The 9,033-nt window shown below is 34.6% G+C and overlaps 1 pseudogene; it reads right to left on the bottom strand.

Moving 5' to 3' along the window:
* Positions 1 to 4,507: 4,507 nt before the first annotated feature.
* LOC102469625 (UAP56-interacting factor pseudogene) lies at positions 4,508 to 6,478 on the bottom strand (annotated as a pseudogene).
* Between the last annotated feature and the right edge of the window lie 2,555 nt (positions 6,479 to 9,033).

The following is a 9,033-nucleotide window of genomic DNA, read 5'->3' as shown; positions in this document are numbered from 1 at the left end:
GGCATACTTACATGGGAACCATCCCCTCTGTAGACTTCCCAGACTCTGTTAGGCAGGTTATTACGTAAGTTGACACAAATAATTCCATTTTGATTCTGATAACTTTTGTAGGGCTAATTAGACTATCATCAAGTTTTTTTTCCCCCACTATTCATAAGAGAGTGCATAAATTCTATTAACTTTAGATAAAAAAATTAAACGTATGCTAAAATCTTGAATAGTATCGAAAAATGGGTTATATCACTTTCAAACTAGTTATGTGATATGTTATGAGGAAAACAAATTGCAATCAATCCCAAGAAATGCAGTAATGGAAAAAAATAAGGAGAGATTGAAAAGTAGGACAAATACTTAACATAAGATAACTGAAAACAATTTAAATGCCAATAATTACAAACAATAAACATTGACCTAATTATCTAGTAAAAAGATTAGATTAGAAAGAAATAAAAGTAATGCCTTTAAAAGGATTATTAGAAATCTAATTATTCTTTAAAGTAAAAATTTTTTATTAAAAATATAAATAATTTTAAACTGCATGTGCCCAACATTATGGTTTCAAAATAGATATAGGCAAAAATGGATAGAATAATATTGAGAAACTAATAATTCTTTTTATATAATAGGAACTTTACAATTTCTCTGCCAGTGATTGGTTGCTATTTACTCACAGTTTACTGGCAAAGATTAAGATGGTAGTATATTTATTTATATATTTATTTTTATTTGTCAATGATCTTTTTCTATTTTCCAATTCATTTCACATTTTACATAAGTTCCCATCATGATGTACACTATGTTTTTTTTTTCAAGAGAACTCTACATTTTTTGTCTGTTAAATGTTTCTTCCCTTTTGCTCCTCTCACACCCACTCTCTACCACCCCTTCTCTCTTACAGTCTCTAGTATCTACATTTATCCTCTCTACTATCATATCTTCAGATATCTCAACTTCTGCCATAAAGTGCAGACATTCAATACATATTGAGTGGGAATATACAGTGTGTACCTTTCAAAGTCTGCTGGTTCACTTCACTCAACATTAAGTCTTCTATATCCATCCACTTTGAATCAAACAGTAGGGTCTCATTGTTTCTTATGGCTGAATAATATTCCATAGTGTGTGTGTGTGTGTGTGTGTGTGTGTGTGTGTGTGTGTATATATATGTACAATAGTATATTTAAACAATATCACACACAAGCTCAGTCTAATGAATATGTATAGACCTCAGCAACTGAAGAATATACATTCTTTTCAAACACACATGAACCATTGTTTAAAAATTACTAAGTACTATGTCATTATAAAACAAGTTCTTACTACCTCCAAAGGATCGATGTTATAATTAATTTTTCTACTTACATTGTAATTAAGTTGTGATAAAATTTTAATTAAAAGTACAGAAAAAGCAAATTAGGAATTTTTAATTTCAGCCATAATGGAGAAGCTTATTAAATCTATCTGGAAAAATAACTATAAAGATAAAGACGATTGTTGTAAACATCAGAGAGTAATGATATAGTCAGAATTCGAGGACTTATGTTTCATGAGGGAAAGAAAATCTGCTAAAATTAGCTTGCTCTCACTTAGATTTTTCCTTGAGAATATTTTCCACTCAAGGAATCGAATTCCAGCAGAGAACAATAATATAAATAGAGATAGGTTGGAGTTTGGGGAAGCCAAGTTAGCTGAGATTTGAATGGGGAAAATTCAGAGATTAGGAAACCAAAAATAATCATTTCTAATATTTCAAATACATTTTTTTCTTTTAAAAGAAACATTTTAAAATAATTTATAATTCACATTTAATTCATGCACATCTTTGTGAGGTATAATACAGATTTTCTAAACCTGTATGCAGCATGCAATAATTAGATGAAGGCTATTACCGTACTCATCATTTTCAGCAAAGAAAATTACATTATGATATGTCCCTTCAATTTTTGTTCTACTAGGTTTCTTTCTTTCTCCTTTCTTTCTCTTTATTTCTTTTTCTTTCTTTCTCTCTTTCCTCTTCTCTTTCCTTTTTTTTCTTTCTTTCTTTCTTCATTTTCATATATGTAAGATTGGCCATGTCCCTTTTCTTTACTTTATTGTCCCACAACCCATTTGCCCCATCTACATGCATTCCCATGTCTGTTAAACACTTTTTTTCTGACATCCATCACCTCTCCCCATACACAGCCTCCAAGAGCCATCCTCTCTACTATGTCTTCAAATCTTTCAATTTCTGACAGAGTGACAGAGTGCAGACATTCAGTATGTATTTTTCTTTCTTTCTTTTCTTTTCTTTTTTTTTTTGGAGAGGTTTTTGCTAGGGCACTTGCGCTTGCCAGAAAGACAGAGAAGAGAGAGACAGAAAGCAAGAAAGCACCCCCCACCCCCGGGGAATGGCCACGCCCCACAATCCCTTCTCCTCTGTTCTCTTCTTGGGCTCCTGGGCATGCATGCACACGTGCCCCGTGTGAGTTTAAGGTACCGGGTCCAGGACTCGAATCGCGTCTACTACATGGGAGTCCAGTGACATAGCCATTACACTAACTGCTGGTCCCACAGTCAGTATACATTGAGCAGGGCCTTACCCTGTTTGTCTTTTATAATCTGACTTATTTCACTTAGCAGCAAATGTAGATTTGTCCACTTTGTATCAAATGACAGACTCTTGTTTTTAATGGCTGAGTAGTATTCCACTGTGTGTTTGTGTTCTCTGACTCCTAAACTGCACCATGTGTGGGGAATACTTTAGAAATTGAGAAGTACCTGAATAGAGATTTCAGCAATGACGTGGTACTGTAGAGATAGAAATTGGAGTTCAATGCTCATCAAAATGAAGAAACTTTATTAAATAATCTAGGCTTTCATTTGAACTCTAAAAGAGTCATGCTCTGTGAGTGAAGATTGCATCTTAATATCAACAACACAGATGAATTTACAAAAATAATAACAAAGCCTAAAATCTACCTTAAATGAGATTAAGGTATTTATTAATATTATATCTGCTTGCCATAAGAGATCTTAATTGTCTTTGGAAGAAAAATATATCATCAAGAACCTCTATAATTTTTCATATGTTAATATCTGATAGTCTATCAAAAATTACGCTGCTTCAAAAGAGGAGCAAATGACCCCCCCCAAAAAAAATCAATATAAATACACAACAGAAACAGGCCACAGTGAATCAGACATTATAAATGTCACACAAGTACAAGGATCAAAAAATAATTTTTTTTGCATAAGAACAAAAGTTTAATATACCAAAGAAAGACACTTGTTATATGATGCATTTAATGTCAATATTTTGGGTAAATTTTAAGGTTTACCAAAACTGGCATTTGTACAATCATATTTAAAACAAAAGGAAAATGAAAACAGCTGTATATCCTATTTTTGCTAACTGTTCTAAAGACAGCAAACTTGTGTTCGGTTGTTTTCTTTCTCTTTAAAGTTAGCTACCAGCAACCCTAAACCAGTCTAAAATGTATTATTCTGGGATCAGATGTAAGTATCTGTGCTTGCGAAAGTTTTACAATGAGTCCTTTGCCTCTGTGGTAGCAAATAGCTAAGGAGAGACTAGAGTTTATTTTCAAATTCTGTGACTGCCTTCGAAAAAAATCCCTTATCAGTAGAAGCACTAGCAAATTATCAGATATTAAGGATCAGATTTAATTCTTTGGTATCGTATGAAATTGTTATTGATAACTTTCCACAGCCAGCATAAACCAGTAAGTAACCCACGGAGCATAGAGACAACAAGAAAGTCTAGAGCACAACTCAGGGCAGGCAGGAGCTATAACAATGTCCTGTTTTATAGGAAAAGTCATCAATAATATATTCTAGAGAAGCAAACACTTACTTAGAGGTTTAAACATTATAGCAAATCAAAAGGTTGAGCTTCAAAATAATCAAACTTGTAACTTATAGCTGGAATATTTTTCTGCATTTTTGGCATTATACTGTAATTCCTAGAACACAACTATCTGAGCTCTCTTAGCACTACCTTGGCACAACAAACTAACTCTTCCCACTCCTCTAGAGGAAATGGAAAAAAAGTCCTTTTGTCCCCATACATGCCTGAACTTTATACCATACAAGAAATCAGAATAAAGGGTACACAAATTTACAATGTAACCCGACTGTAATTTCACACTTTTCTGTGACATATACAAGTATATTTTTGTTTCTGGAACTGTAAATTGTTTATTTCGCAAGCCTAAAAGCTTATAAAATTTAAAGCCTAAAAGATTTGCAATTGTTTTAAAAGTTTCTGTCATAAGGGCACATGCGCTTGCCAGAGAAAGACAAAGTGAGAAATCTTCCCCCCTCCCCGACCTGGGAGATGACCTCACCACAATCCATTCTCCTTTATTCTTCTCTTGAAATTTTAGACACCTGCACACATCTGGCATGATTTTCAAGCCGCCGTGTCTGGGACTCAAACCATGGTCTGCAATATGAGAATCCAGCAACCTAACCACCATGTTATTTGCTGGCCCCAAGTTTAAAGTTTTTAAATAAGAAAGTTTTAAAATAAAATTAATATGGCTATTAATTTTACTATTAAAATACCTAAACTGACTCAGTCCATTTTAATAACTGTTCTAATATATCTGAAGAACTTTTTGTGGACACTAGACTTGGAATTACACTAAATCCAAATAGTATACCTATGACCTGCGTTTTGAAGTTTTTCACCTCAGTTACTTATCTTTCAACTTGCTACTTCCTTTCATGCTTTCTTCATTTACTAAACATAGACTGTAAGATTTTTATATTAGACCTTCTCTTCCAAGGCTTTATCAGGTAACTTTGTAAATACGCACTTATAGCCTTTGAGTAATATTTTAAATTGGAACTAATGCCTAGAGCTACATTTCTTGTTAAAAGTTTAGCACTAAAGATTTACAACTAGGGGTGGGGAGATTAACATAACACTACCTGAAAAATGCACCAAGTTCCAGATATTCCCATAAATCTTAAAACCCAAAACTGGAATTCTAATGTTTCTTAAATATCTCTAATAAAGAAAAGGGAACTGTACTTATCACAACACACCATTAAAGAATAAGTGACAGCAATAATGGGACCTACTCACATTTCTGAAGACCAAGATTTACTAAGACAAGGAAATGGAAAAAAATGGGCAAAGGCAATGAGGTATCTCTATCATAAAAATAACCCATTTCTATCTTTCTGTCTTTCTGCTGCATGAGGAACCAAAGAAGTCAAATACAGAATTGTTTTGTCTGGACCAACCATGAAATCTTTAAGGACAGATAGGTATATTCCCTGTTATTCTTTAAGGTGTTTTTTTGTTTTGTTTTGAATTTTGGTTTCTTTTATTTTTTTTAACAGATGTTTAAAAAACTTTTCAAAAATAAAAATAGTTACTTAGGCTTGTGAATATTTCAAAGTTTCTTGAATTTATGTGATGAGCTCTTCAAGCAATTCAACTTTTCAGTCATCAACCAAAAGTCCTTCTGACATGGTTGAGATCTATCCCACTGTTACAAAATGACTTCCTCCTTTGTTGAACGTGAGAGTGGCTCTTTGTTCTTTCAGGATCCCAAGTCGTTCATTCAAACTCATCCCTGTCTGTTTTCCAACACTGTTGATATCAAATTGCAGAGGGACACCTTGAGGAACTTTCTTTACATCAGATTGCTCCTGTTTTGCTAAGAATGAGGGTACAGCAGTACGAGTTAATCGCGGTTTCTGAGTTACTGGACACTGCAATGCTCCAGGATTATCAACAGATACAGTCAAAATCCCTCCAGTTGTGGTAGAAATACGCCATTGATGAGTTCTCTTTGCTACTACATCATCTAGCAGTTGTTGTGTGAACCTTCAGACCTCTTCTGAAAAGAAAAGTTGCCTGACAAGTGTCTTTCTTATGACGTAACTTACTTTCATTGCTGGAAAAATTAGCTGGAATGTTATTTTTCCTATTTAACTGGTTAGGCCTCTTGAGAACTGCAATTGGCTTCCTCTGCGCTTCATTTTGTCTCAGATTTGCATTCCTTTTTAACATTGGAAAATATTGTTCTATATTCTTGTTACTTAGAGGTGGGCGATTCATAGGGCTAATTCCTTTTCAAATTTCAGTTGCCTTCCTAGCTGCAAGGCCAGCAATATCTCCATAAGGATGCCTCTTTCCAGGCATTACTCTTCCCCTGTGGCTCAGATTAGTCTTACCAAAACCAGAATTCTGTTGGATTCCCCACCTGACTCTCATCCTGAATTGCCAGCAACACTTTCCCAGCGTCTTCTATTCAGTCTTGGAAAATTCTGTTTCTTTCCTTCCTTTCAATTCAATTTGATGATATCGTCCAAAGACATATCAATTTTGTCGAGGTTTTCATTGCTGAGAGCTTTCGGAGACAGCGAAGGGTTTGCCTTGGCTCTCACCAACCAGGTACCAAACTGACTCATGGTTGGAGACGTCGAGCTGAACAGTCAGCCGTGAAGGCCAGAGCCGGAAGCCTGCCACCTCCCACTCTCACTCGAAGACTAGCTGCCAAAAAAAATTTTTTATAGAAACTTTACTTGAAGTGTTGTGTTTATTTATTTATTTATATATATATTTTTTTGAGGGGGGAGAGGTTTTTGCTATAGGGCGCGTGTGCTCGCCATACAGACAGAGAGAGACAGAGAGACAGAAAGCGAGAAAATCACCCCCCAGGGGGATGGCCACACCACAATCCCTTCTCCTCCATTCTCCTCTCAGGATCTTTGGCAGGCATGCACATTCGCCAGATGTGAGTTTTAAGCCACCGGGTCTGGGACGCGAATCGTGGTCGACTACGTGAGAATCCAGTGACATAGTCATTACGATAACTGCTGGTCCCGGTTTATTTCTTTGTTAAAGAGTTATTTTATTTAATTTTATTTATTTATTCATTCATTTATTTTAATTTGACCAGAGAGACACACACACACACACAGAATAGAGAGAGAGAGAGAGAGAGAGAGAGAGAGAGAGAGAGAGAGAGGAAGATAAGAAAGCAAGCCACCAGGTCCCGGACTTAAACCATGGTCAGCCATATGGGAATGTCCAGTGCCTTAACCACCATGCCACCTGCCAATCCTGGATCAAAAATATTTATGTCCATCACTCAACAGTAAAAAATCCGCGATATCTGGCATCTAATTAAAAGTTACTCATTAGAAAGTGCACTCTCTCTCTCTCTCTCTCTATCTCTAGCTAGGGCATATCCTTTTGTCAATTAAAGATCAATATATAAATAATGTGTTAGTCAATTGAAAACAAATTTATAACATTATCTATGTGGTTCCCAATGAACAGATAAAATATTCAGTAAATCATATTACAAAGGGAGAAGAGAAAAGGGACCTCAGTGGTGATAAAATTTTGATGTTTAATGTATTAAATCTCAATATTAGTAAACTGTGATAAATTGCATATATATATATATATAGTAATCCTTAGAACCATTTCTTAAAATATTATATAAAGAGATATACTCAAAAATACTGTAGATAAATAAAAAATGTAATGCTAAAAAAAGTTCAAGTAACCCATAAGAAGGCAGAATAAAGAAAACAGAGGAATGAAAGCCAGAGAGGATGAGCAGAAAATAAATAATAAAATGGTAGCCTTAAGTCCTAACATATCAGTAATTACAACAAAGGTTGTTACTATTAGATTAACAGACACATATTAGCAGAGTGGATAAAAACTGCAGCAAACTATATGCTATTCACAGGAAAGTAATTTTAAATATAATGATAAAGTTAGGCAAAAAGTAAAGGATGGAAAAACTACAGCATTCAAGCATAGAGAAAAGTGAGAGGGGCTATATCAATATCTGCTAGTGTAGATTTGGGAGCAGAGGGATATCCTTGGTCTTAAACTCAACAAATTTTACATTTTACAAACTATATTCTCTGATCATAATGGAATCAAACTAGAAACCTACCAAAAAGATAACAGAAATATTTTCAAATACTTGAAAATTTAACTACACACTTTAAGTAGTCCATGGGTCAGAGAGCTCTAAAGGGAATACCATATCACAATAAACTGAATAAAATGAAAATACAGCACTTCACAAATATACATGTAACTAAGGGAGACGTAGAAAATTTTTAGCACTGAGTCTCTAATTACTTCAAAACAGTTATACAAAGAGGAATCACTGAACTGCCATTGCTACTGCCATCTCAATAATTTTTTAATTATCTCCAGAGGGAGAGAGAAAGGGAAAGCAAGAAAGCAAGCTGCCAGATTCAGGACTAGAACCATGGTCAGCCATATGGGAATCCAGCACCTTAACCATTACGTCACTTGCTGGCCTTGATCTCAACAATTTTATGCAAATAAATTTGAAAACCTTGATTAAGTAGGCAGATTTATAGAAAAGTATTATCAAAATTGACTCAAGAAGAAAAAGAAAAGAAAAATAATTCATTTAGACACATTATGGAAATTAATCAAAGTTATAATAAACGTTTCCACATTAATAAAACCAAGTACAAGCTACCAAGCTCTCATGAATGAACTTCATTCAAGGGAATAAAGATGTGACACGTCACACCTCAATGTGAGTAATGTCACTGGTGCCGATTTTGCCCCTCTGACGGAAGTATGTACGTTAAGTCAGTTATATTTTCTCCTTTGTCTTGTCTTTTCTTTTACTATGTGTTTTGATATCCATTCAGGATTTCATATTAAGGATATTTCATAAGTTCTGGTAAGGCAACCAACCATCTTAGGTCTCATTTTACCAGGTCCTCAAGGTGATTCCTCCGAACATTTAAATTTGTACCTACTTCTTTCTCTTATGCACACTCAGATATTTTTCCTGGAATTATTGAGATCTGTCATCCTGTGTCTAGCAATTCTAACATTTTTTTTGTTCAATTTCACAAACAGAGAGAATATGATCTGGAAAGATGAAAGAATGCCAAATTTCCAGTTTGGAGCTCTGGGTTTTTTCTGTTGTAGCCACATCTGAACTTTTGCCTGACTTTTTTTTTTAAGAGATTATTTTTGCTACAGCGAATGTATGCTCA

The sequence above is a fragment of the Tupaia chinensis genome, unplaced genomic scaffold, assembly GCF_000334495.1.
Source record: "Tupaia chinensis unplaced genomic scaffold, TupChi_1.0 Scaffold000544_1, whole genome shotgun sequence".
Taxonomy (NCBI): domain Eukaryota; kingdom Metazoa; phylum Chordata; class Mammalia; order Scandentia; family Tupaiidae; genus Tupaia; species Tupaia belangeri.
The sequence above is the reverse complement of the archived record's forward strand: the minus strand, read 5'-3'. Positions and strand labels throughout refer to the sequence as shown.